The sequence below is a fragment of the Anas platyrhynchos genome, chromosome 8 (genome assembly GCF_047663525.1).
Source record: "Anas platyrhynchos isolate ZD024472 breed Pekin duck chromosome 8, IASCAAS_PekinDuck_T2T, whole genome shotgun sequence".
NCBI lineage: Eukaryota > Metazoa > Chordata > Aves > Anseriformes > Anatidae > Anas > Anas platyrhynchos.
Genome location: NC_092594.1, coordinates 22,936,521 through 22,962,133, shown reverse-complemented (window position 1 = coordinate 22,962,133; position 25,613 = coordinate 22,936,521). Strand labels below are relative to the sequence as shown.

At 43.9% G+C, this 25,613-nt stretch overlaps 1 protein-coding gene across 2 annotated transcripts in view; it reads right to left on the bottom strand.

Moving 5' to 3' along the window:
* Positions 1 to 25,613, bottom strand: part of COLGALT2 (collagen beta(1-O)galactosyltransferase 2) — a 148,582-nt gene that overhangs the window by 98,444 nt on the left and 24,525 nt on the right. Inside the window, exons 1-2 of one of the 2 annotated variants that reach the window (XM_072041576.1) lie at positions 17,169 to 17,391; positions 13,353 to 13,472 (exon numbers count right to left, since the gene is read on the bottom strand). The gene's annotated coding sequence lies outside the window, so the exon portion shown is untranslated. Of the gene's footprint in view, positions 1 to 13,352; positions 13,473 to 17,168; positions 17,392 to 25,613 lie in introns of those variants that run through there. The other variant, XM_072041575.1, reaches the window with a different exon arrangement.

Here is a 25,613-nt window from a genome sequence, read left to right as displayed (position 1 = left end):
ATGAGTTCCCATGGTTTTCCCATGGTTCCCATTTCAACGCTACTTGACCTGTCAGTCTAGAAAGATCTGTCTCAAGCTGACATATTCCTCTGCTTCTTTTGGTCTTCATAACAGCCTACTTCTTGGCTATTTACTGCGCTAGGACCAGAAAAAGAGATGCATTCCCAAAGTTGTCCACAAAAGGTAGAGCAACACCCCTTGGATCTGCTCCTCAGATCTCCCTTTTCAATGTGTCACCCATTCACAAGTGACATCAGTTTGGACCAAATTTAGTCAGCTCTCCTACCCTGAGAAGTTCATGGATGGAGCTAGAAGTTAACATAAAATGCCAATACTGTTATTTAAAAATAAAATTTTAAGAAAAAAAAAGAATGCAAATTTAAGATTTTCATTAGTCCGCTTCCCTGTTACATCACGGCAATAGGGTACAACTGCCACTTGTCCATTTTTTTCCTCTAGTAGACATTCCAGTGGGAACTCTGAGCAAGCTACAGTGAAAAAAATAAATGATATTTATGTTATGTTAGAGATTGATGCACAAACATGTTTTAGAGAAAGCAGTCACCTTTGATTCACCCTTACTTCAGGGTGACTTTGCCTCTATAGCAAAGATGAAGTTGGAACAGGCCAAAACTATGTTTCAGAAGTGGGAAGACATCCCTACCACACTGTTGTTAACATGAGTTTGAAGGTGCTTCTATCCACAAGTTGAAAACACAACAGAGAAGTAGGTCAAGTCTAATGAGCCCTGCAAAAGCTTTGTAGCACCACTCAGGGCTTTCACATATGCTACACCAGCTGTGGAGAAACACCTCCATAAGAAGTGTGCATTTTTACTTTGAATTTGTTTTGTTTTGTTTTACATAGCATTTGAGTACTTAGTTTGCATGCTGTAAAGTCTGAGCCAAGTATTCACAAGGGTTCAGTAAAACCACCTGCAAAGAAAGAAACGTCCCAAACAGCTTCTGAATAGGACTTCAGAGATTCCCAATTCGTTGAGAATCAAGGAAAAGTAAAATAAACTTACAAAAACCCACTTCTGATATTGAAGTGTAATGTTTCTGTGATTTAATATATCTTTTTCTGGTGCCAGATAAGAAAGCTCCCCAATGGCATTGAGCATTATCTCATTAACTGCGATGACTGGGGATGTACATGACACCTTACAGGTGATTTTGTTTTCAGCTCTTTCAAATGCAGATGGTGGCAACACAAGGATTTGATGCCAGGCTGGCTTTGAAGGAAATTTGTGTTCTTCAGCACAGTACTTTACAAATACAGATTATACATTTTGAGAGCCTAGAAAATTTGTAAAGTCAGATTGTGCCCCACTGAGGATATGCAAGAGATGAAAATCAATTCTGTGAAAATCAAAGGTGGTGATATGTGTATTATTCATCATATGGATTGATATGTCCCAGTGCACACAGCATACAGATGCACGTGTGCATCTACATTTCATTACAACCTCCTTTCAGCTCAAAAAAAACTCACCAAAGCCCATGAGATCACGGCTGGAACCTAAACACTAAAAAGCTTTCAGAAATGATAACGCTTAAAGAATGAACTTTCAAAGAGCAAGTCAGGAGAATGGAAATTAGACAAGGTTTCCTTCTCACCACTGCTTTGATGGGCAGCATTAGCTTGGAACATGCCTCATTTCCGTATCTTTCAAAGCAGAGCTTGTGGAAAAAGCAAGGTTTGTGATCTGAATTCTCGGCAGCTGTTCTGTTCAGCCATGCTCAAACCTCTTGCTTATTCTTTGCAAGTCATCTGTAAACAGTCAGGAAAAGGGCTTTTTGTTCTCACAAAACGTTTGGGAAGTGCCTCCTGAATTGCGCATGTACAGAAATGTATTTATTCTTAAGTGTGCAGAACCTTCCAAACATTATCAATAAATAGCAACCAGGGTGACTCCATACTCTGAAAACTGTCACTACGGAAAATGGCTTTTAGTAGTTACTACCTGCATCCTTACAGGAAGGTACATTTCAAGAAACTAAAAGGAGATCTGTAAACTAAGTTGGTTTATTTTGGTCATTTCAATAACTGCTTGATATTACTTCTATAAAAAGTGTAATTTAAGGTTCCCTGACAGTGTAACACGGAGTTCCTCTGCTTGCAGGAGCATTTCAACAAATTCCTCAACTAATGTTCAGGTCAATCAGGTGCTCTTATCACTGTACCCATGCCTGCTAACATTACTGCTGCATCTGATTAGCGGTGTGTCACATTATAACACACTGGTCATCATCATCACTGGAAGTGATGCTGTGTCCATTTAGAAATCCATGCCTATTCTTAAAATCCAGTCATTTAGGACACCCTTCTCTACAGATGTTTTACTAATTGTGGTGTATGTCACCAAAGCAATTGTTCGGTGAAATCTGTCTGCCTGAAGTTGCCAGTGGTGTTACCGACCCACTACTTCCACACCTCATCTGTGCAGAGCAGTTTGCATGTTGCAAATGGGATGTGAAAACTCAGAGTAGATGCAGGAGAAAAACGCAGCTCATCTACATTTGTGCCTCCTTTATTCTTCTTTGTGAGCATAGGTACCCTTCTCCCCCGCCTTTAGGGAGTGCTGCTGCACAGCCTGATCTATTCTCATGTAAATAAGAGTGCTCCATGGATGGATAAGCAGAGATGTTTGGGCTTTCCTCCCTTTTTAAAGAATTCAACCCATCTGGAAGCAGAAATGATGTTACTTAGATGATCACACAGGGCAGGAAGAAGGAACAGCAATAGAGATGTGTGTGAAAGCTGAAGGAATGCGTCCAAACTATTCCACATGTACTTAAAATACTAATTAGCAAGTCAAGATGTAACAAGGACAGCAGTTAAAATTAAACAAATAATCTGGCTGCTAATGCTGCTGGGCTTGCTGTAGTACAAGCAGTCTTTGTATTGCACCAACTTTGCCACAAGTTCACCAAAAAACCCCAGGTTGGATCAGCCACTTGAACCACCTCAGCCTGCGGTCTCACAAAAGGCTGTCATTCCTCTCTCCTATGGGCTGGCCACATTGTCTTACAAAACTGCACCTAAATGGCAAAAAGTCCTATAAAGATACTCAGAAATTCACTTATCCCCTATTTGTGCTTGGGGTTGGTGGGAACTCCTGTGCGCCTCTAATCTGGAGATACCTCATCTCAGTCACTGCAGCCAAAAGGATTTTAGAGCAGGGGGAGTGCTGGTCTGATTCAATGGGGGAAGTTTCCAGTTTCGTGTAAGGGTTTGTTTTTCTTGTCGTTGTTCTTTTATATATACATCTTCAAAAAGAGCTGTCACACCCAATGCAGCTTCTCTAATGAGGTCAGGGTAGAGGAAAAAGTGAGCATTGTCAGTGGATTAGTTGAACCATTTTCTGCACCTAAAATCACCAGTGGGCAGCATATGATGGGTGAAGCCATACCATGTAAAAAATAAACAAAGGCTTGAACTTGTGTCAGGCACTGACTAGCCATGCTGGGAAACAGATGCTTGCCATGTCAACAGATGTTGCAAAAGAACAGACACACCATGCAAAGGGAAAAATCCTTCTTCCTAAGCCAGAGCCCACCTCAAAGTGCCCCACCATTCTCAGCCAGTGCCCTCCCTGCAGTATGCAGGTCTCATACAGCAAACCCGGACTTCCAGTTTCCTCTCTGCCATGTGAGCAACATTTCCCACATTTCTCTGTAAGGAAAAGGGAGGAAGCCTGCATGTGGGCTTAGGCTGCAATCCATCTCAGCTCTGCTCCAAGATAGTGTATGCACCTACGTGGTGTCCCATGGAGCGCAGCCTCTGGAATCAGTGAAGATGTAGTTACAAGACCAGTCCCACCCAACCTCGCTGCTGCTGCTCTCTTATGAGAGGCCTTGAAGGAGACAATTGTTCCCCTTTTGCATGTCTCTTTCTCCAGTTCTACTGATCTTACAAATGAGGTCAACAAGGACAGGAGTTAGCTTTACTTCTGAGCAGAGAACCTCTTGTAGGAGTTTTTTTTGTTCAGATTTTAAAGGATACTGATGGTCCTGGTAGCTTTCCTTCACAGGAGACCAGCTTCTTGGCAGTAAAATTCAGACATTTGGCAGCTCCTGTACTTGTTTCTGGGGTGAATCCCTCCTACCTCCTTCATTATGGCATCAACAGTCCTGTTCTCCAGTTCTCTCTCCTCAGTTTCCCTCTAAATAATGAGCACCGGTATAACATGGTGACCTGCATCACTAGATGCAATAAAATTTCTGAGTGACATCTGAATAATAAACAGTTTGTGATAGCTGGTTCCCTCCTCATCCTCATGAAGGTGAGGAGATGTGTTGGACATGCTACCCCTGTGCCACATGCCATCCCTGGTGCCTGCACAACGGGAGCAAATCTGGAGTCTCTGGAACTGAGTGATTATCTCTGCTCAGTGTTTAAGGACGGCACTTTGACAACTGAACTTGCAATAGCCACCCGGTTCCAGGAGATGTTGCTGTGCTTTCAGCTAAAGGCCTGGGAGATGCAGAGCATGGGAATTGTGAATAATTAGTGGAAAATTCTGAGTGATCTTGGAGCAAGTAGCATCAGGGAGTGTGTGAGTATGGGAACCTGAGCAACACCCTCCTCACAGCTCTCAGCTGCATGGCAAGGAATCAGGATTTGACCAACTTCACAACACTGAAGTCTTTCAAAGAAGGACTCCACCACAAACCAATTGCTCCCCACAGGGCAGCATTATCTGGAGCTCAGCCCTTTCAGCATTCAGTCTGAAATTTAACCCTAAGTGCTAAAATAGGTACATTTTCCCTGTCGGTTTTTGGAAGTGGGAGAGAAACCAAATTCTTCCTTCTCTCTTACTCCAACAGGAAATCTTTCAACCTCGTAACTCACTCTGACTCAAGTACGTAAATTCCAGTTACCTTGATCATCTCTCAAAAGAGCAAGGACTGCATGGCCTGGTTCCCAGTTCACAAAGAGCTGCGGGACACAGCTAACTATTGCTTAAAAAAGGCAAACATACAGAAAAAATCCCCAAAATATTTACTGCTGTCTTCATCATCATTAAAGTACCCTCCATCTGTAGATGGGGTATTTCTGCATTTTACTGTGAAGCAGAGACCCAGGAGGCCTCTACCAAAATGCAAATGGGCAGCAGTGCCAAGAACTGGACCCTCCTTTCCAGACATCTGACATTCCTCAGACTGCACTGTCTCTTCATGCTTGCTGATCTGATGCCATGCAGAAGGCAGGGCACTGCTCTGAATAAAAATTCAGTTCCTCTCAACTGCTTCCTGAACTATGTTAAGAAAAGCCTCCCAAGCCCATCTCATGGCCAATTAAAGCATAAGCCTCTAGAGGAGAGGATAACAGGAGATATATACACTTCTTCTAAGAAGGATAATAAATCCCCCAAGGCTAGGAGTGAAGTCCCCCGGAGCTCACAGCAAAGACAAGGCTCAAGTGCAGTGTGATGGGAGGAATCACTGACTTGCCCAGATTTCCTGGTTTAACTGGGTCCATCCCAGCATGTTAGTAAGCTTAGTCAGAGCGCTGCCTTAGGGCTTACTCAGGGCACAGGGCTTGTACTGTCTTCCATCACCCCCACCCAGACTGCAGCCCTGGGAACTAGCTGGTTCCCAGCTCCCCAGCAGGATCGCAGGGTCATCACCCATGCATGGGGTCACACGGCACGACCCAGCCTGGGGGGCCTTCCTCCTACATTTGTTTTTAAAGACTGACCACCCTACAGGGAGAAACAAGGACAATCAGAAGGGAAACAGGAGCATGTCAGGATACTTCGTTCCCATGTCTGCTCTGCATGTACCGAAGAAGCTCCAGCATTGCATTGTCAGTACCCACAAAGATTTGCAGCTGCAGGCCAGTGAGCACTGGCAGTTCACACTGGCTCTGTTGGCAGACAGGAATATCGCAGTGAGCAGTTTGATGCTTGTTTGTCCTTTCTGTCCACAATAGCATTTCTTATGCTCTTTTTCCCTTCCAGGAGCATGCAGGAAGGTACCTGCAGTCCTCCTGATGGTGAGGAGCAGCAGTGGAACTCAACACTGCTGCAGGTGCTTACTTCAGCCCAGACACACGATCTGTTGGTAGAGCTGTTCTCCTGAGCCACAGCTTCATCCGCCATGAGCTGTGGAAGCCAAAAATCCTCCAAGAGCAATGAAGAGGGTGTTCAGGGTAATTAAACTCTTCTGGGTGAATTACTTATTTTATCCACTTATGTTACAGTTATGCCAGCAAAACAAATCGGATTGTTTGATCCAGGGCACTCCAGACAAAGCGCGCTCCCTGCCCCAAGGAGATTGCCGTATCACCGATGGACAAGCAGAAGAAGTTAAGATGACATGATGATAACAGACATAGACACATGGGCTGCTCTGAGGGTTGAGTCAGCACTCATTTGCCCACAGCACAGGGGATGGGTACACTGAAATAGCTCTTTGAGAAGCCAACTGCACTCCAAAGCCTAATCCCTTTTAAACTCTACATAATTTTTTGCTTGCTTTCCTCCTCTCTCAGAGCAATGAGTTGTGCAACTTGGAGCTAAGGAAAATTCACGCAGGATTTTCCCAGCTAAAGAGGGACCCAGACTGTCTGTTTCCTCTCCGACACAACCACTTGTGTGTGAAGTTATTTATACACATGGCCAGGGTCATTGCTATACAGCCAAGTACCTGAAGCACACATTGAACATTATTGTTAGAAAGCATCTGAGTGCACATCTAATAATGTCAAAAAAAAATTAAAAGTGTCTAGACATAAGTCTGACAACAGCAATTCAAGACTGCCACAGAGACGAAGCAACATGTCAGGAGCACAAGATCCTGATCTGTGCCCAGTATAATTGCTTACTTCAATTAAGAAGTCTGGGCACCTTCATGCTTTGCACTGAGCTTTGATCCCTGAGAGGTAAGCACTCCTCAAGACAAAGCTTTACTGCTGCTGCTGCTTTTCTAGCCAGCCGTCAAACCTCTGGTTTGTACTATGAACACGTCAAAAAAAGACCAGAAATATAACTTGAATGTGTCAAAAATAATGGAGAGCAGGGAGGAAATGAACTCTGTTTTCAAAGCACTCCAGTTTTGTGACTGCAGCTGATTGTGGGCACAAGGAATTAGATGTCTGCCAACCTAGTTTATGATTGCAAAGGCTTGAAATCTTTCTTTGCTGTTATTTCTGCCCATTCCAAATGGCCACATCTCAGGACTCAGACTGGTGCTTAAGTAGAGGCTGGCTCCAAAAGTGTGGCATTGGAAGTATTGATGGAAATAAATATGTTGTGGTGACCTCTGCATTTGTGTGCTCTGAAACATCAGCTAGACAAGCATGACACAGAGGTGGTGGATAAACACGAGGGCAACCTCTACTGCCCTGGTGTTGAAAACTGGAGTACAACTGAAGGCAACCAGACTGGGGAGGCCATTTAAAAAGTGTCTGTATGCACCAAAGTGCCTTAAAATACAAAACAGCTTTCAGGACATTTCAGAACTGGAGCTGCAGCTCCAGAAGCTCCGAGCCTGTACCAAACCACATAGTTCTAATGAAATATGGTCACAGCAGGGGCTGTTTAGTCCTAGTGAGTTCCTTGGTAAGGTTTCATCAGGCACCAGCTAACACTCTTCCAAGCAACACTTGGTTGCTGGGAGCACACAAGCCCTGGACTAACCCCAGAAGGCAGTATGAATAAAGTCTCCATGTTTGGGGCAAAAAAGGCTGGAAACAGAACAAGGAAGGAAAGTTTGATGTGGCAGACATGGCCTGCACAAAACCACTTGTCTTCAGGATTGTCCAACAAGCCCCAGCCTGTCTCATTGATCAGCATACGTGTGGCCAGAGAAACTGCAGATCCCCCCCAAAGTCTAGAGAATGAGTTTTTGCAGACACACAACTGCATATATCAAGCTTGGCCAAGACACAGCTTAATACCCGTTTTTTAACAGAACAGCTCCAGTCAATACAAATCTTGTGGATAAAGCGAGAAAAATCACCGCTTTCCAGGGCTTGGCTCCACTTTCAAAAAGAACCATCACAGCTATATAAAGCAGTGCTCATTTTTACACTTTTGTGTAAACTTTTCCAGTTTTCCCAACTTCATGTTATGGCACTAGGAAAAAGGCTACCTCGGATTCCTGGAAGGGTGTCTGTGCAAGCACCATGTGCCTCTGAACAAGCCTGACAGCCCCATACTGACACACAGATGGGCAGAGCAGAGTTTAGTGTTTAAGATGTAGTCCCCATGAACGTCTTCGATTTGCTCTTCAGAGAGCTGTGCTGGGTGCAGTTCCAGACCCTCCTACAGAGAGGTTTCTCTGCTACAAGGTTCTCTACAAGCCTCAATCATGTGGCCTCTGTACACCGGTCTCTTCCATCACTTTGTTCTTTTCCCTCCAGCCTTTATCTTCTAACACTGCAGCAAGATCACGGCATAAATCTGCTTACTTGCACTGAGTCACAACAGAGATATATTTGGGCAGTCAGACTGTCAGACTCTCCACCACTTCTTAGAATACTAAAATGCCTAACTTGAATGGGCAGCTTGAAAGCACCTTCCTAATCTGCTGATGTCTCTTTACATGCACGTGGGCACCTATACACGTAACAGACATTTTTCTCCTTCATTTGTGAACAACTGAGACAATTCATGCAAAAGCATTTACTGCTGCATACACATGGAGGTTTACAGATACGGATTGCACCATCAACACACAGTAAAGGTCTGAAACAGATCTGAGGCTAGAGACTACTTACGTTTCTGATAATCATTAAAAACTGGGCAGTTTACACCAGAGTCTGGCCCATGACATTTAACGTATGTGACAGAAATGGAAGTGAAGCATCAACTATTGAGAATAGATCCTGACGTCATAGAGTTTCAAATTAGAAACACAGACAAAAGCGATGAGGGTTTTCTCTGAAATCAGCTCTACCTCACAGTGCACTCTTATTTTGTTTCTTCAGACTCTCTAATAGCTGCTATTTTTAATTGCATATTTATACCGCAAACTATTTTTCTCTTTTTAAGCAGACAGAAGTGAAATCAGCTTGTAATATCTCCACATCCTTTTGTGAAGGTGTTGAAGTAGCTGCCTGCTTATTTTTTACTGTTTTTAAAAAATGTATTTTAGGGCTGCCAGGAAAAAAAAAAAAGACTTGATAAATACCAGAGACCTGATAAGCCTGTGTCTGTTCCCAGCTGGGAGATCTTAGTGTGGATAAGAGAAGGAGCCCAGCTTGCAAGGAAGGAATGGAGTTCAAGGTCCTGACCCATATGAGCCCATGATCACTCTTGCTTTCAATCCTTCATAAATTTGTTTTAAAACCCTGCTTTGGCCCAAGTTCTAGGGACTCTTCCAAGTCATGCTGGACTGCTATTTGGATTTATTAAGGTTATATACAAGAATACGTATTTGTAAGATTTATAGAATCAAGGAGAATAAATACTACTTCAGCAACCTCATCCTTCACTGTTGGCCATGGGGCTCTGCAGTCACCTGTTTCACTACAGGTCTCCCTCAGCGGTGACACCAGTGCCCACGTGGAGAAGCAACAAAGGCAAACGATTCAAGAAGTCGATAAGCCTCAGCCTCGAGGATGAACCCTCCAGCACCAGCTGGGCAGGGACTGATCCATGTGGCTTTGTCACCACTCTTGCTGCATTGTACCATGTGGTGCAAGCAGTTTCTGGTCTCTTTCATACCCTAGCCCTGCTGAGAAGGGAAGTCGGTGGTAACCATGCTCCCCAGCTGAGATCAGCACACATCCGCACAGAAGCCCCACACTCCCTGACCAGGGGGCAGACTAGGACCAAAGGCCAAGGCTTTTTTAGGTTGTATGTCTGACAAGAGCGAGCTACAAAAGATAGCAGCCACAGAAGACGCTTGGAAGCTACCAAGAACAACCTGACATTAAGAATAACAAAAGCTGAATAAAAACAAAAGTACCCTCAGATACAGCAAACCCTACAAAGAAACACACTATAAATAAGTAAATAAATCTCACTCCCACAAAAGCCTGCCTGTTCAAATAATTCACAAGTGGTCAAAAAAACAAACCAAACCAAAAAAAACAACAGAGAACCACCCACTTGCCCAGACTGCCAAAAATGGAGGGGAACAACAACAACAAAATCAACAGCCATTCAAACAAACTGCCCAAACCCAGACGCAGTAACCCCCTCCCGCAAACCTGCTGAAAAGGCCAAAAGCAGCACTGTTCCCTGCTGAAGAAACTCTCTCTCAAGAAAATGTAAAAAAAAAAAAAAAAAAAGCACCAAACAATTGTTTGCTGGTTTCTTGGAAATATTTATGAACAATATTCATAGGAAATGTTCTCAAGGGGAAGTCACGTAAATGAGTACAGACATGGGACATAGATGGGAAAATGGGTAGATCAATCTGGCTGTGTGACTGTGTCCCTGGGGAGCCTGTTCCAGTGTGCTACCACTCTCTCGGTGAAAAGCCTTTTCCTGATATCCAGCCTGAACCTTCCCTGTCACAGCTTGACACCTCAGGTCCTATCGCTGGTCACTAAAGAGAAGAGATCGGTGCCTGCCCCTCCACTCTCTCTCGTGAGGAAGCTGTAGGCCATGGGTCTCCCCTCAGCCTCCTCTTCTCCAGGCTGAACAGGCCAAGTGACCTTATCCGCTTCTCCCCTAGGCCCTTCACCATCTTTGTAGCTTTCACCATCTAAGTCTTTGTAAGCTAAGGTTCATTTGAAGAAAATGTAATCAGGCACTAGGGTCATCAAGATTTTAGTACTGTGTTACTCTAACGTTTTATTTCTTACGGGTGAGAAATATTTATTTGCCTCATAAGAGGATACTACAAGTAGAGCATCTCCTTCATGCATACACCAAATACACCTTGTGTTGAGTTACTAAACAATACTGACACTATAAAACTCACTGGGAGCTTCTGAACAAGCTCAGCCCTTACCTATAATGTGCACAAGGGACACAGAATGCGATCAAGAATAAAGCATTTACCTCAAGTGGTTCTTCAAAGTCTGTATTGACATCCATAAGGTTTTCTGCAACAGGCCACTGTTAGTAATTAGTGGTGCTGCTCAGCATCTCCATTACTTTTTTTTTTTTTTTTTTTTGGAGGGCTAATCAGTGTCTTTAGCACTTGTAACCAATTCTTCAGTCTGAATTTTGGAGGCTGAGATAGGAAGTGGTACGTGTTTGGCAGTCCCTCCAGGATGGCACAGTTGCTGGGGCCATGCATCTGGAACATCCAGCGTGGTTTTCACACCAAACAAGGGCAGCAAGGTGTTTCATTACACAAACAAGCTCTTTCTGAAATAACTTGTGCCCAGCTGGTAGAAATAAAGCTGAGACTGTCTTTAGGCATCTCTAAATTTCTGTGCCAGCGAAGTGAAGCTCTAATAATGTGAATACTCAGCATCTGTCGGCATCTTCCTAGCTCCACTCAGAGCAAATGCAAGTAACATCTATTTTTGCAACTGGATCCGAAAGCTCTTGCTAATTTTTCTGAAAAGTTAATTGCCAGCCAGCATCAGGACTAGCTGCCTTTGCCCCCAGGACAGGTCAGCATCCTCCTGCAAGCAGAGGTCAGGTACTGTGGTTCACAAGACACTGTCACACATGGAATATAACATTTTCCAATATGAAAGAACTGCTTAAGGGATATACAAGCTTGCGTCACATGAATTTGTAGACTTGTTTACAATTAGTAAACCCAGCAGACCTGTTATGTACATTTATAATACATGTCACTGTATTGTGCTATGCCAGCCCAGTCCAAGAGCAGGGACGCAGCAAGTCCTGCTCAGCAGAACATGCTGTCCTCTGCCCTTCTCAGTGTGCTATCAAAGCCCTTAATTGGAATGTGATATCATTGCTTTGCCCTACTCTGCATTTATCTTTAGCAGAAGAATAGCACTATTACATGGGTCATGAATGCATCTAGACAAATGTGCTGTTTATCACTGGAAATATTTGATTCAGGACTTCATGCCTCACATATGATAACCTCCAAGGAAATTAGAAAAAAAAAAAGAAACAGGCAAATCTCCATGGCCCCTCCATATGCAGCCAGCGAGTGTTTATTAATCGTAGGAGCCGTTTAAAGTTTCTTCAGGAATAAAAAAACGGTTTTGTGTATGATTCAAGTACTCTGTATGTTTGATAGCCTACATAAAGTTTGCAGGCGACATTTGCACAATGCTAATAATCTATTATCACTAAGTAATTCCCATTTTTCATTCGCAATTTATAGTACTATTGAGTCTCCCACAGCATTTTTTTTTTTTTTTAAAGTTCACCAAGTGTTTAAGCCAAGGGAGAAAGGAAGGTCAAAATAAGCAAGTTGCTGAAGATCCCTACAAAAGGCAGTAAAACCCAGGTGTCTTTGCATCGGCCCAGCACTCTTATAAATATAGACTCATTTTACAGTCATTCAAAGGTCAAAGACACAAAGAGTTTGCAAAGAGAAAATAAAAATATATGTACACAGAACACTTCACACACCAAACCCAGAGATACATGTATCTTTAAAAGGTCGAATAAAAGCAATATCACTTGCTGACTACCAGAACCTGAGAAATGAACCGTTACTCCACTGAGAAAAGTAGCACCAAACCCCTTGTCTCTGAATCCCACATTAACTATTGACCAAGCCTGATGAGAAGAGGAGCAGACCATGACCCCAGCAAGATTTCCATCCCCGCAACAGAATGCTCCTCTAACTGTGATCTCTACTAGTGTGGCATCTCTACCATCTGCCTTGCAACTTGAGAGCTAGGAACTTTAGAGCTTTATTGGGATCGCACCTTGCATTACACAAAACTATTAGCTATTTTTCTCACTAGTTGAGGTGAGATAGGAAATGTTTTGCTACATCAGCCCAATAAAAAGAGATGTCACAATTTATTATTCTAAGCTGGAAGAATTTAAGGCCTTTCAGCACTGAAATGAGGTGGTCTTTGAAATAAAATCTTTACCAGAGGGTAAGAATACAAATCTCATTTTCTTAATGTCAGAAGGGTAATATCACAAGGGAACAAATAACTTTGTTTCTCACTGATATGCACATATGGAAAATGACTGCCTTCTCACTGGATAATAAAACATTTTTCATTTAGAGAAACAGAAGGAAACAGAAGTTACCACTGCAATGTGATTTTGGATTCCAACTTGCTCTTAACCTGATGTTCATTATGTGTACTAACACTGACAGGTTTGTCCAAGATATCTCAAGAGTTGTCTGCACAGACGTTTCCGAATATTTATACATTTAACCCCTAGTATTGAGGTATTCAGTGCTGAAATATTTAACAGATTGTCAAAACCTGGGTAAAAAATGGGTTAAGATGTACTGGCAAACGTCTTTGTGAACACAAACACTTACTGCTTCTCAGTCTTCAATTCTTCCAGTACCATCGCACCTGGTTATGTCTCTGGCAGATTCTCTCCACTGGCTCTTCATTTTCTTTCCAAATGTGAAACCACAGAACTTCAGTGTTCATTCCTGTAAGAGTTAACAGATACACATGCTTTGTTTCTCCCCAGGTGAGATCAGAGTGATCTTGTCTTGAGAAACACATACACAGATCATTGCCATTTCAGATAGCTCTGGAGCATCTGGAACTTTACAAGTGTTACACCACAGGTCAAACATTGACTGGATGATCCACTACAGGTGAATGAGGAAACTCAGCACTTAATGCCTTCTTAAGCCCTTAAAAGCCATCTTAATGATTACTACTGTGTTTGAGAAGTTGCCTTAAAAGAGAGAGAGAGAAGTGTGGCTCCTTTGCTGGTGAAAAGGAAAAACAACCACAAATGAAAGAAGTCAAAAAACACACCTTACCTTTGAGTCACAAACCAACTGTAACTACACTCTGGAGAGAACCCAAGCAGCACAAACATCCCTGCTCATCTTGAGAGGCAATACCTGACAACACCTGTGAAGCAGCCAGGCACAGGAACAGAGGTGAGAAAGGGAAGGCAGAGTGCTTTTAGGACTCAACAGTCAATGGCTCAACCTGCTGTCAGACAGCAGCAGCGTAAAAGCTCTGGATATCCAAGAGTCCAACAGATGAAGGCCAGGATAGCTTTCACCCAGATGTGTATCTTGGCTCAAATCTCCTGAATCCTCATGAACTTCATCCCATTTTATTTTATTTTTTTTTTAGCACTTCAGGAAAGACTAACAGAGCATTTTTGTTTGATTGTTTTTTCCTCTCCTTCTCCTTTCCCCATCTCTTCTCCCATTCACCCTGAGCTGGAAGAGAACATCTCCCAGCTGAGGCAGCATCCCCAGCCACAGCAAACACCCACAGTCAGCAACAAGAGGAGGTCAGTGCACAAAGTCATTGCAGCTGCTTGAGTCAGCTCTTGGTTTTCCAAATGAAAGCTTTCTCCAGACATTAATAATGCTTCTCTCGGCCCAGCTACTCTCAACCATACAGTCTAATGATGCTGCTGTTGTCACACATCGCATTCACTTAATCCTTCCTAAAAGCTGCACAAATATTTGAGAGCAGGGAACCTGCTGCCCTGATGAGTTCTCATGAGCCCTGAGCTGTAGTACCAAGACCAGCTCTGAAAATGGCGGCTGTCCTGATCCTCTCACCCTTTACTCTCCAAAAGCTATCTCCTCACTGAGGAACATTAAAGCTGAATGTTGAGGTGCGGTAATTCTGGATGAAGGTAAATGCAGCTCCTGGTATTTGACAGCACCTCAGTACTGAACACCAAACCCTGGTGAGAGCAGGAAGAAGCACAGCTCATGCCAGTTTAGAGACACGCAGTTTCCTCAACATAAAGTTCCAAGACATCAGCTTTGAAGCAGTGTTTGACGGCTAAATGCAACTGCGACAGCTGATGAACATGGTCCAACGTCTAGATGAGTACAATATACCTTCTCCAGAAGGCTCTTTGCAACACAAAATTTTCCATAATTAAGGACATTTAAGGGCAGCATCTCACAGAAACAGATGAATTTTGAAACACTTCTTTTCTTGATGTTGCCTTGCAGAGTGAAGGGAAGAACAGAAGCCTGGATGGTTTCTGTTAAGCAACTTCACTGCATTTGAAGTCTTGAAACCTGTGTGTGCTAGCACCTGCTTTCCCCTGCTACAGCTAATCCAAGGCCTCTCTCAACACACTAGTAAAGCACAGTCCCTGTGTTCCTGCATTCAATGTGCTTGCAGATGCTGTTCCCCACCACACTTGTGACAGAGCATAGGGAAAAGTCAGAAGTATCAGGTTTGGGGAATGGAGGAGTGAATTGTAAACGGAAACACATGGAGCATTACTAACATGGCTAAAATGTACCCGGAAGTTTCCCATGACTCGCATGCTTGCCTTCCTTTATATATATTTTTAAATAAAGCTTGGCAGCAGTTCAGCCCTAGGATTAAAATAACCACTTAGTGTCATCCCATGGAAAAAGCAGAGGACAACTCTGTGCAGGGGCAGCTGTTCTGCTCCTATTGAAGGCACAGCTTTGTGCAAGATCTGGAAAGAAATAACATTTTTCAGAGGTTATTTCTTTTCTATTATATTATTCAGAGACGTCCATGCAGCTCCTCCCTTGGATGTGCTTGCCTTGGTTTGGAAAGCTCAGTTTGGGAAGATTTTAAAAACTGCTATCAGTGCCTAATGTCATTGCTGATAACCTGTATTATGCACAAGTCCAAATAGAGAAGCAACATTTTAGGTGGTAGCATTAGGCTGCAGACACGTTCAGTTCACAAAAAAAAAAAAAAAAAGTTATAAACTTACAGTTAAAAATTGGCTTCTATTATGCTGCTACTGCAAGAGAATCTGGCTTTTCATTTAGAAATAGATTTCTTTCCACAACTATGAGGGCCTGACTGTTTGAGAACAAGAACTCAATGTTCAGAAGCCAGTAAGCAAATAAAGACCCTGAGGTTTCTCTGTATTTAAAAAAAAAAAAAAAAAAAAAAAAAGTTATGACTGAGGCCTGACTCATGATTTTTGAATTCTTGGGGGTAGCAAAGTTAGTAATTCTGTAGTCTCTTGTGGGTTGGGACTTTCATGAGTTTCTTTGCGCATAGCTAACGTAAGCTTCACACAAGCTTTTCAACCCCTTAGCCATACTACACTTAAATCTGTTTCATTTAATGTGGTCCAGGAAAAGCTGGTCTGTGACTTTTACAGGAGATATTAATGAATAATACATCTAGCTGTTTTCAGCAAACTCAGTTCTCTAATGAAAACCAAAGGCATACTTCCAGTCTGAGCTCCACTGAGCACCAGTCAGAGCTAAGTGATGTAAATCCATGTCCGGAAGCACTGTAGGCCTTCAACCTGGCTTAGCCTGAAGCACATAAAAAGACTAAAGCTTTGCATAAAATGTGATACCTCACCTTTTTAAAAAGTGATTTCAGTGGACTGCCTTACGCTATTAGATACTATTTTTCAGTTCAATCACAGCACCCCTGTAAATTTTGTGCTCTATAACTAGTATTTGTGTACCACTTCAAATATCCAAGGTCAATGCACAAGCAGCAAGAGTTTGAAAGAGTTTCAGACCTACCCCACGTGCTCAAACACACTGGGCTGGGAGTGGCTGAGCCTCCAGGACTCACACGAACCATTAACCACATATAATGGTCATAGCTTTCTGTGCCACACCGCCAGTCTGTTTGCCCTAACAGAAGAGCCTCACAGCATGATCCCAAAAGCATGGCCTTGTGTCACACGGTACCGGCAGTAACATCATGGAGTAGGCCGAGCTGAAAGGCCTCTCTCATGAGAGAAAGCAAGAAGCAGGGCTGATAGATTTGCTCTACAGTAAATGCCAAGCTCCTTGCCTATGCTTAGTTATTACCATTTGTGCTGTGGGCCATCTCCATTTCCCACAGTCCAGCACTCTCTGGAGTGTGGCATGCTGCGGCTGCGAGTTGATAAGACTGCTTTATGATCTATGGCAGTTGGTTTTAATTAAAGCTACCTCCTCTGCATTGCTTTTAGTCTTGTGCAGACAGGAACACAAATGATTTCATCTTTGCCAATCCACCAGCTGCCAAGCTCACAATTATGAGCTGTAATTAATAAGGAAGCTTCTTCCACTGCTCCTGTTGGCTCAAGTGAAGTCAGAGGAGGAAAACTAAGGTGAAGATACAGAAACAATGACAAACAAACACTCCATGTTACTACACAGACTGAGCAGAAAACTGATTAAGCACATTACCTTCAAACCTCCCCGCTTTGAGAGCTCCTGGAAGGCTGCAGCAGAGCACAATGAGAAGCCAGCCCGATGAAGCCACTTGCTTGCAGTCACCTTCAGGGCAGCAGATGTTACCTATGTAACATCTGCTATGTAACATCCTTTGAACCAATAAGGCAGCTCCTTAACAGGGAAACACACTTTTTCTTACTTGTGGGACTCCATCCTTACTTTCTACCAACAATTTTGTGTGTGTGAGTGGGTATGTGTGTAGCTTAGGAGTCCAGTTACACCTGGGAGTTGTCCTCTGCTCCTCCACAGGTGGGAGGGAGCAATTAGCAGGGCACAGAGGGCATTAACGAACCTCGATTGCCCTGATGAGTATCACTTGGGTCATGTACCACCTGCTGAGAGCCCTGGTTTGGCTCAGGCTTGAGCTCCCAAGCCATGGTTGAGCTATGCCATGGTTGTGTCTGGTTCCTGCTACTCCTGACACACTGTCCCTCTTGCATTGATCTCAGCCTGCACCTGCAGGCTGATGGTGGGGCTGTCAGGCACCTGCTGCTGTGGCCACCCAGCCCTGTCACCTCACCTAGGTGCAATGGGTCAGCATAGGTGCCCTCACCTCCTGCCCTGGGCCCCTTCACACTGCCCTCTGATGAGCAGTTGAGGCCATCTCAGGCACTGTGAAGCCTGGGCCCTCCATGACTGGTCTGAGCTTCAGAGGAGCCCCTAGGCCTGCAGGCAGGGGGAGCATGGAGTCCAGCTGGAGCTGGCCTAGAGCTGCTCTGCAGCACATTGAGTCTGCCTTGCCTTGGGAACCCCTGCAGGATTTCCTGGTCCAGGCAGCCTGGGAACCTCATCTCCGTACCTTCCATCTCAGCCAGCTCCATCTCCTACAAGGCACACAAGGTGGGAAAGCCCCAAGAGGGTTGGTGGATGTTGGGGGTCTGTGGCACGTGCTGTTGAGGGACAAGTGACATACTGCCTCATGTCAAGATCACCTGAAGAAGTTAGAAAAATACGGACAGGTTTTGCAAAAAGCCAGACTTAAACCATAACTTTTGGTGGGCACAGAACTCCTACGTCACATTTTCCTTACACTCTCTCACCCTTACACTATTTTTGAAGTATGCAAAGTTCAAGCAAGCTACCTTGTAGGGAAAAAAAAAAAAAAAAAAAAGAAAAAGCATGAAATATCTGACTCTATATTCCAGGTGATAAAGTCAAGCAGTTGGACCTTAGTTGTAGGACCATATGGGCAGAGACAGTATTAAAACTGTTGCAGCAGACTACTGATAAGTAACATTTGCATCAGAATGGAAGATTTTCTTCCCCATGCAACTAGAACAGCAAGAGACAGGGCTGCCTCCAGCCCTCCTCAGCTGACAGGTCACTTCTCCCAGCCTCCCTATATTTGAGGGCTCTTAAAATGTAGATTGGAGGCACCACAGCTACAGTCACCTCCCTACGGAGGGTGACATTAGTCTGCCACAGAAGTTACAGCAAGCTCAATGTGCCAGTTCCTGAACAGTCTATGCTCTGCACCAAGAAACCTTAGTCATGCAAACACACGAACAAGGAACATTAAGCCTTTAAGTCCCAGAGAATTTTTTATGGTCACTTCAGGATAGCAGGCACTTTCATCTCTTTAATGTGTGGGATGCATAGTGTGTTATTTCTTGTACATCTCCAATGTTGTCATAGAAGCAAATAGCATATTTTTTTGATACAAACCTACTTTGGTACATCCTAAGCTGGTACATTTTGTGCTGAGTTTCTGTCTCCAGAAGACAAGAACAGCAATCTCAAGCCCATTTAAACTTTTAGGGAATCACAGGAAGCTGTGTTTTTAAAAAGGACCTGTGGTATCCATCTAGAGTCAACAGACTTAAATTGCAGGGGGCGGGTGGTTGTACCAGACAAGGTCACTGCTCAATAGTTTTTGACTGTTAATGCAGAATTTGGCTATTTATTTGAAACTATCAGGTACTTCTAGAAATTTGTATATTCAGCCTTTAATGTAGGGTACCTTTCAAGAGTACCATTGACTCAGAATTTGACTCTAATGAAAAGACTGAACAGGCCCAATTCCACGGCTGATTTTTTTTTTTCCGTGTAAGGACCAAAAACTTCTTAAAACTGGGCTCAGCACCTAAATTTTTCCCTGCATGGAAATCAAACTGATGATCTGAGTCTATTTAATTCCTAGGCTCCATAATCAGTTTGCTCATACTCAAAGCACCTGATGACCCCAAGAAAACAGAATTCAAAGCATGGCACTTGAAAGCAAATACCTGAGTTCAAGTTCTGCATTAACTCATATCCATTTAGGGCCTACCCAGTCAGAGGAAATCATTCTTTCTCACCCAGGTTCCTTGTGTGAAAGCATCAAAGCAAAGTAAGCAGTACACAGCTGGTCCAACCTCCTTCACCTGGAACATCCCCTAATTTTGCACAGCCACCTCAAAAGGTGATGGATGGCGACACTGTCCCTCTCTGAAGGTAAAAGGACACTGTATGCATGCAGCATTTGCTCCAGGCTGTGCATGACCAGATATGTGCAGTCTAGCACCAGTCTTCCTTCTGGTACCCTCAAGAAGACTCTTGTTCCCCTCCCACGTCACTGCCCACACTTGATGGTGTCTCAGCAGGCATTTAATAAGCTGCAAAGTCCCCTCGTGGGCTCAGCCTGGGAAAAAATCAGTATTTCCTATTGCTTTCTCTGACAAGAGTCCCTGAATAGTTCTGGTTTCCACCGTCTGTTCTCATACATCTCTGCACCTTCCTGACCTGCTGAGGCTGTGCTGGCAGCTCCACACACTGCTGAGAGCCCCAGCTCCCCCAAACCTCCTTATTCCTGCTGAAAAGCAAAACAGGATGCACCGGCCCTTGGAGGTGGACCAGGGGCCTCTTGTGTCCGGCTACAGCCCAGGATCATGTACATCTGGGCCAAGTTCTTTGCTGCAGCTTTGGGGTGAATCCAAAGCCAGGTAAAACTGCTCTTGCTTTTTTCCAGGGGAAACAGAAGCAGATTTTGCCTTGTGAGTAAAATTATTTCAGATGATCTGGCAAATACACTTTGTGCTTCCCTCTGTATAAAAGATTATGACTGGGGCTCTTGTGGAGTCATAAATTAAATCTAAAGCTCCAGGATATCACAGTGCTCTCTGACAACAGTGGCTTTGAGGTACTGCTACAGGCAAGGCAGCCTGACAAGTCTCCCACCATGTGATCAGCAGGAGTTACCCAGAGGGTCAGCAAGCAGCCGTTCAGTAGTGAAGCTGCCTTTTGCTTATATGAACTAGCAGTAATCGCATGCTAAAAGCAAAAGCCATGCACCTCAGTGCAACTAAAGGTTACAGTTCCAATTTTATAAAACAAAAGTACTAAAACTATTGTAAGAGACAAATGTGATAAAAAGGAGACAAAGAGTACACCTGACATGATGTACAGTGAACATGGTTACTGTTCTCTCCTCCTCGACAAGACAGCCTAGCAGGAATGCAGGTTAATTTGGACTTGCCCCCATGGGAAAGACTGTCAGAGGCTATGAGTGGTTTTCAAGTGCCAAACCAAGAGTACACCATGGGTAAAACTCAATTGCATACTTCACCACATCAATCCTATCCTACCAAAAAATACCTGATGGCAAGCAGAGGTTGTGGAGTCTCCATCCGTGGAGGTATTCAAGCACTGTCCGAACATGGTCTGGGCAACCTGCTCCAGCTGATCATGATTTGAACAGCAGGGGTGGATCTCCAGAACCTCCTGGAGGTATCTCCAACCTCAACTACTCTGTGACCTGGTGATCTTTATTGGTTTCATTTCATCCTTCTGCTCCTGAAAACATCATTGTAACTTTCTTGAAAGGAGTTACCAAACTTTTCAGTAGCACATGGACTGGCTTTCGGATCTTTTTTGACTGAGGTTAAGGAAAAAGCTTGACCCTCCAAGAAGCCACTGTAAGTGTGCTCCACCACTCTCTGACCCTTAAGCAAAGTCCTCCCTAAACAGCAGTCTAGTTTGCAGTTTATTTTTCCATTTTTGTGTGTGTGTGTGTGTTTTCATAAACTGATGTCCCAGTATATTTGTTTTCATTCTTCCGTGTGTAAGGCTGATGGCACGGGTGCAGAAGGCAGAAATTGAAGAGGACAAAAGCCAAGCATGGGAGAGCTGGGAAGCAGCTTCAGAGTCATTGAGTTACCTCGGGTTGCTGTCACATCCATTATTACTCATTACAATAACCTCCTGCAGACTAACAAACACGTGTCCTATTAGTTCTGCAGTCACCCCAGGGAAAATAAAAAGCTTTGGACAGTGCTAGGAAGGGTTTCAATTTCGAGCCAATTTTATATCATAGACTATTTTTGGTCAGTACTTCTCATTCAGGTCCTTCTCAGAGCTGCTGTTACGGGAAAAATAATTCTTAGAGATGACCATCTATCGTTGTTGCCCGTGGCTCACATCTTGGGTTATAAATGCCTCATGCCTCTGTCTTCCTTCACTTGATTTTCTCTACAACAGCACCCGCACGGCCTGATCAGAGCCCTGTCAGGCTGGGTGCTGTACACATCAATAAGGAACAGACATTTGTTTTTCACCTGCTAAAGAAAGTGTCTCTGAGAAACTGAACCCATATCTGTTGTGCAATTATTTAAAAATACAATCTGAACTCATTATGCTCATAAAAGAAAAATATTAAATATTGTACCAGGGACCTGCACAGTCTAGCTGTTTCCATCTCTCTACCAATGTCAAAGCTTACGAAGGAGCAGGTTCTGTGAAACCATCATTACAGCCTGGCTGCCTGCATGGCCTCTCCACAAGATATATTTCATAGATTTCATGAAAGCACAAAAAACTGCTCCTTCCAGTCAGTTGAAATTGAAACAATAAGGTCACCTGGTTCACTGCAAAGCCGCTCTCTGCCCACAGTTTGCTTCCTCTCTGATAAACACACAGCTGACAGCAGTCCTTGGTATGGATGCTCCCTTCACAAGGGTTGCTGTAGCACCATTGGAGGAACTGTGTAAGATTAAGATCCTTCTGCTATCTTGTGGACCCTCCTTCCATTACCCCTTTCTGGATCTGCAGCCCTGGAGACCAGCTTTCCCTTTCCCCACCATCCCCAAGTTCAATTCTGTGGTCCCAGCTTCCTCATGCTCCCTTTACTGGGCCAGCCTTCATAACCCTGAGCACTGTTTTGTTTCACAAACCACATGTGAGCAAGCATTTCTGTACATTTCAGGCCTGATTCTGACCCACTGGGAGTTATACCAGTGTCACAGTAAAAGCTGACACTGAACTCCAGCAAGGTCAATAGGACCAGAATTAGTTAGCATCCATTTAAACAAAGATACATATTTGGGAAACCTTATTAAAGTCTATATTCAGTCATGTTTTAACATACCTTTTTTTTTTATTATTATTATTTTTTATAAGAACAGAGTGTTTTTAGGGAAATTAATGTTTCTGTCATTGTTCTTCAAAGGTAGGTGACCTAGTGTTAATTAACTATGCTTGTGTCACACAACATCACCTCATGCTAAGCAATACAATGACCAGTCTATAAATAAAATAAGAGCTACTGCTAAAATTCACATTCTCAGCTTTAAACTCAAAGATTTCCATGGGACTAAGAGGTCACTTCACTGGCTATATTTATCTCCTTAAAATTAACAGAAAGGAAAAAATAGGCCCTTTCACCCTCAAACCAGAACATAAGGTCAGGATCACAAGTGGTGTTGGCAGGGCTGGGGGGGATCTGGCCGTGTCCGCAGCTCCTCAGAGCTCAAGTAATCTCCATCAAAATATTGGCACTGCCCTTGGCTCCGATATGCTGCACCGAGTGGGATGGAAAACAGTACTCCTCTCATGTCCTGAGCCATCTCTCTGTTGTAGACAAAGTCTCGATGAGATTCAAAAAAAGTTATTAAAGTGTGCTCAGTCTTTCCTGTCACTTCCTGGCACGTGAAAATCAAAAACATCGGGAGAAAAATACTCACCATTTGTTTCCAGAAACCCTGAGGAGCCAGGACATGAAATCTGGGAATGACTCAGTGGCTCTCCTAGAGAATGGCACTTGTCACACTTCCAAATATTTCACTGGTCTTAGAAGCAGCTACCAGTAAACAGGTGAACTATCATTTAAGCCATTTACCTACCAAGGGATTTGGCCTGACCTCTCTTTGCAGGCATAACTACTATTAATAGCCATGATGGGACCTGTGTTGTGCTGAAAGGAAAATAGATGCTTGTGCTAATTTGGTATGCATGCTCTCCTCTAGCAGGGCTGGTGCTAGCCCACTTCTCTAGGAAAACTGGTACGATGTCCACTGAAACAAAACCTCCCGTGCTCCATCCTCCCGTGTGAGCCTCCCTTCAGGTGCTCTTCTGTGCGTGGCAGCAGCATCGTGCTGTAACAACAGTTGGGTTGGTGCTGGAGGGCCAGTGCTTGTGGAAAAGGCAACAATGAGCTCATTCACCGTTTTTCCGTGTAGCCAAAGACTCCAAAGGGTCTGGCAAACTAACCAGAAATCATCACGGGAGCCCACATCCACAAAGCAGCCTTCTGTTTTCGGTGAGCACTTTGAAATCTCTCAGAGGGCTGCAGGTGGTGCCTGCAGATGACTTTGGGGTTCGTCTTTTCGCTGCTCCCGTGGCTTGTTTTTCTGTGCTGGGATCATGCACCAGCTACACCATCAAAGTGGACTTAGCTGGAGAGAGAATAGCAACTCAGATGTGGCACCCCGAGCCAGCACTTGACAAAAGGCTACTTTTGTCTCCCTAACTGGAGTCTTTGTTTAGGCAGTTCAAGCATCCTCAATGCTAGAACAACCGACAATGAAATTATTAGAAAGCAAATTTTGCTTTTCTTGTAATCTGAATGTCCAGTTAAATTATTTCTGTAGCTCAAAGATACACCGAGTATGATTTTCTCATATGAACACCTGAAACAGTTAATGAAGATGAGATTTATGTTCTGCCGGCACAATATAATCCCAAAGGCACAGATAATCCCAAAGAGTAAAACAAGTCAAAAGGCCTAGTACACTTAAATGCCAAGGCAAAAGAGCATACTTATTCTGAAACAAGAACAGCATTTGGTATAGCTGCTTTTGGTGCTATAATCCTCCTCTACCTGTAAACCTTGACTGAATACAGTATCAGATGAAAACCCAAAGTGATTGGGAAACAGTCCAAGGAAACAGAAAAGATGTGGCCTGAGAAGTCTTTGACACTGGTTACAAATACAAGTGAAAGGAAATACGAAAACCAGATAAACCTCATCCTTAAGAAACAGGGACCCAAAATACAACCCTTTCCCCCCCCTTTCTAGAAGCGGTGTGGTTGGTTTTTCAGAAGTCTGCTTAATTCATCCTCACTAATTCATCCTGAGAGCCCACCAGCACCCTGCTCATGTCTGCAGCCATGCTGAGCAGGCTGCAAATTCCCCATCAAGCAAGCGCTCAGTTCTTGCCTGGATGTGCTCAGCACCTGCAGTGCAAGGCGGGAGCTGAGGAGGCTGAAGCCACCCTGTGTACTTTCTCCTCCAGCAAGTGCCCCTGCTAACCAACACCTTTGCCTCCAGTCTTCAACCAGCAAAAAGGACTATATTTGTACCAACAAACAAGAACCATCAACTATAGTCTTTGATCATCCTCAGACTAACTCCCACAGAATAATTTTAATTGCAAAAGTCAGTCATGCAGACGCACTGCTTGGATTTGTCCCAAGGCCTATGAAATTTGAGGACACTTTTCTTCTTCTTTCTTGTGAAGAAAAACTTGCCATGCTGGTCAGATATACAACATAACTGCGATGACTTGTGCACTCGGGGCAAGCGGAAAAACGCAGGAAACACGTACACACGGTGCTGAGCTTCATCAGCCGGTAAAGAGAAGCCATGGCTCTGAAGCTCCCAGAGGCACGGAGGAAATAAATACCCCTGAGTACCACTAGGCTAAAACAAAACTGGGCTGCCCACAAACTCTTTCGTTTCCAGAGCTGATGATCTCCCAGTGCTATGCCCATACAAAGCCAACATCCCCAGCTAATTGCACTCTTAACCAGGGTTCACACCACATCAAATCCATGCAGTAACATGTGTCAGCAAACCAGTAAAAAAACAGCAAAAACAGTAGCCACAAGACTATTCCTAAAGCTTTTCCCACCCAAAGCAGAGAGAGCTGTGCTGCCCAGATGGGACGCAGCCTCTGTGGCCAAGGCAGTGGCAGGAGCCAAAGCTCCTGCTGTGGGGTGCGGTGCGGCTGTGGTTCCCCATGGGGCTGCAGAAGAGGTTGCCGAGTTTGAGGCTGCTCAGTGGAATCTGGAAGGATTTTTTTTTTTTCCACCTATGGAAAGTTCTGTGGCAAAAGGAGTTAGAGAGGGAAAAGCCAGTTAAACTTCAGCCATCCTCTATGGACGGTAAACTTAGAAACAGGAGTGAGACACATAATTTAGAAA